This window comes from Bidens hawaiensis, unplaced genomic scaffold, assembly GCF_021521415.1.
Source record: "Bidens hawaiensis isolate Kalapana, Puna unplaced genomic scaffold, B.hawaiensis_p1.1 tig00032442_1, whole genome shotgun sequence".
NCBI classification, from domain to species: Eukaryota; Viridiplantae; Streptophyta; class Magnoliopsida; order Asterales; family Asteraceae; genus Bidens; species Bidens hawaiensis.
Window position 1 is genome coordinate 89,026 of NW_027495526.1, and position 3,792 is coordinate 92,817.

Here is a 3,792-nt window from a genome sequence, read left to right on the forward strand (position 1 = left end):
ATTTTACTGAATTGACTTGTAACATATATAGAGTATATGTATATAATTTTTTTTTCCATTTTTCTTCATAGGCTCTTGATCAGTGTTCATCATCAGTCATGAGGGTTGCTAGTTTCTTTTTTGGCATTTTTTTAATTCTCATGTTGGCACCCACTGCCAAGTCATATCCAACGGCAAATCTTTCCGCTATATGGACAACTAATCACTCGGTTGTCAAACCCATTCTTCGTAGAAAAGCCACTGGAGCTACCACAATTCACTTGTGGCTTTTATTGTGAAGAAGATTGTACCTTTTACTAAAGAATAATGAAAACCCCGTAAGGTATAATGTATTACTGATTAACTATATATAGAGTTACAAGAGATAAATACAAGGAAACATAATCAAATACAATCTCTTAATTATGGTAACACTATAATACTAAAACTCTAATAATATATTCTAGAATATTCTCTAATATTCCCCCGCAGTCAGAGCGATAGGAAATCGGACGCTCGGACTGGAGCGCAAAGCTTGTGAAGATATCGACTGCTGTCACGTGGAGCAGGAACTCGATCGGTTATAGGATCTAAGAAAATTGGCGGCGGCTTGACCGTAGTCAGGCGGCTAGGCATGATGACAAGAGCTTCAACTGCGACGGCAGGAGCTATGACTGAGTCGGCCGAAGCAATGACTTGGCGGCCCATGGCGGCAGTTTGTTTCTTCCGAAGAATAAAACTAAATAAATACTAACGAACAACAAAACAATTTCAATCGATAAAACCAAAAATAAAACACAATTTCAATTTAAAACCAATCGATAATTTAAATAAGAAGCTACACATGCATCAACTCCAACCAAAGAGGGGTTCTACTCGTTCAATTACAGGAAGAAAACCGGTTGCAGCGGTGTCGTTTACTTTAGCCCGTAGACGCATAAATATGAGATAGATCGGTAGCAAGAAAATAATATATTGTTTGTACAAACGTCCCGGGGCAGGACGAGAATGAGAAGAAAAGAATGAAACAAGCCAGAACCTTTAGGCTTTGATACCATAAAGAATAATGAAAACCCCGTAAGGTGTAATGTATTACTGATTAACTATATATAGAGTTACAAGAGATAAATACAAGTAAACATAATCAAATACAATCTTTTAATTATGGTAACATTATAATACTAAAACTCTAATAATATATTCTAGAATATTTTCTAATACTTACATCTTTGTCATATTCTTTTCTCCGATAACCAAATCCCTTGGACAATATAGAACCGTATGGTCAGCCGACCGAGACTATCCTGTCCAGAAGAATGCGATATTGAATTTCACTGCGGCCGGAGAGTTGGTCCTAAAGGATGCAGATGGAAGCATAGTTTGGAGCTTTGGACCACCAACACTATAGGAAATTCTGTTGCTGGCATGAACCTAACTGATACCCTGGTGTTGTTTGATGACAACAACTCGATAGTTTGGCAATCTTTTGATTACCCAACAAACTCTTTGTTACATGGTCAAAAGTTGTTTACAGATCAAAAATTGATATTTAGTGTAACCAATTCTTTGCTTCACAAGGACATGCATTCTCTTCAAGTCACAAATAATGGTTTGTTTGCTTATGTTGAATCAAACCCACCTCAAGTCTATTACGTACAGCTGGTTGGTTAATGGCAACGATAGAAAGAAGAGAAGAGGATACCGAAGGTTCTTGAATGGGAGTTTGTCATTCTTCATAAATTCTTTCGAGCCAAGTGATCCGGATGGTGTGATTGGCATACCTCCAACATCATCAACTCAGTATTTGAAACTAAAGAGAAATGGGCATTTGAAAGTGCATGAATGGAATTTTGAAGTATTGACAAGGGTAACCGATCTTACTGAAAATATGCTTGATGAGTGTAGTTATCCCTTGATTTGTGGAAGAAATTCCATATGCTCGACTGATGAACAATGTAGTTGTCCCAACAAAGAATATTTTAGGAGAGTCAATGATCGCAAACCAAATCGGGGTTGCTCAGAAATTACTCCACTCACATGTAATTCTACAAAAGATCAAGGTTTTATTACGCTTGAGAACGTAAAATACTTAACCTCTAATGCCGAAATGGAGGGGGTGAGGGGGTGAGTATGGAGACTTGCAAGCAAGCATGTCTAAACATTGCTCATGCAAAGCAGCTTTTTTTTTTCAATATCAATCAAATGCTTCAAGTGGAAAATGGTTTTTCAACCGTCAGAGATATTTACAATGAGGACTCTTAACCCACATGATATTATTGCTTTAACATTCATAAAAGTCCATATTGTTAGATTACATCATTTTGCAACAATTATACGATCTAGGATTGGGGGTTTTACATTTTTGCTTGTTGTGGCCATTGGGGTTATTATGCACGTAGTCCACAAGCGAAAAAGGGATGCTCAAAAAGGAGGAAGATTATTTAGATCAAGTTTCAGGAATGCCAAATCGGTTTTCTTATAATAAAACAGAAAACCGCAGCAGAGAATTTTATTAAAAAACTTGGTGAAGGAGGATATGGATCAGTTTTCGAAGGGACTCTAGGAGATCGCACCAGTATTGCAATAAAAGGTCTTGAAATTCTCACACACATTGATAAATCATTCCTAGATGAGGTTCAATCTATTGGTAGTATTCATCATGTGAATTTGGTTAAGACTTAGAGGATTTTGTACATGGAAATCATGCCGACTTCTTGTGTATGACTTCATGAGTAATGGGTCATTAGATCATTGGATTTACCATGGAGTTCGGGAGCACATACTAGAATGGGAACAGAGAAAGAATATTATTCTTGATATAGCCAAAGGTTTTGCATATCTCCATGAAGAATGTAGGCAAAAAATTGTGCATCTTGATATTAAGCCGCAAAACATACTTCTAGACAACAATTTCAATGTCAAAGTATCTGACTTTGGGTTATCTAAGCTCATCGACAAAACTCAAATTGAAGTGATGAGTACCATAAAAGGAACACCTGGCTATATCGCTCTAGAATGGCTGAGCTCAATCATCACTAAAAAGTTGGATGTATATAACTTTGGGATTGTTCTTTTGGAGATCTTATGTGGCAGGAAAATATTCGAGAAATGGTGGGGGCAAGGAACATTGTTAGATATGGTGGACACACACTGCGAAGATATGCGGGTACACAAAACTGAAGTAGTGGAGATGATGAAAGTGGTTTCGTGGTGTTTACAAACAAATTTTAAGCAAAGACCTTCAATGTCCTCGGTGGTTAAGGTGTTGCAAGGAGGAATGACTGTTGAATCGAACTTAGATTACAAATTCCCAGATCTAGGAATTCAGGAAATAAATATTCAAGAAACAAAAGTTGGAGACGAGAAATATTTCACATGCTTGTTATCATAGGGCCAAGATAAGTAGCCATGAGGTTCTTGTGGATCACTTTTAGATTCTTTGTTGTAGGTCCCGAAACCAGATCAAACAACAAAACAAACTAAGATACTAGTTGTTCTTGGATCAACCTCACAACTAGTTGGCGGAAACAACTAGTTGGACCGAGATCTCGGATCTTGTATGTAGGTAAAGGGAGCCGAAAATAAGAAGAAGGGTAAAGGAGTTGAGAGAGTTTAGTTACTTAGATGAAAAATGAAAATGCAAGAGTTGTGTGGTGTATTCCATACACACACATTATATAGTGTGGGTATTTCATACACCATTTCATTAATAACAAGCCCAATAGGCACCAAATACACAAGGCCTCGGGCCCAATACATATAAGCGTAAACGAACATAAACGAAAACTAGACTAATACAAATACGAAAGACTT

General features: G+C 37.2%; 1 pseudogene; it reads left to right on the top strand.

The window, feature by feature from the left end:
- The first annotated feature begins 2,707 nt into the window (after positions 1-2,707).
- On the top strand, positions 2,708-3,370 carry LOC143583511 (G-type lectin S-receptor-like serine/threonine-protein kinase SD2-5 pseudogene; annotated as a pseudogene).
- Positions 3,371-3,792: the final 422 nt, after the last annotated feature.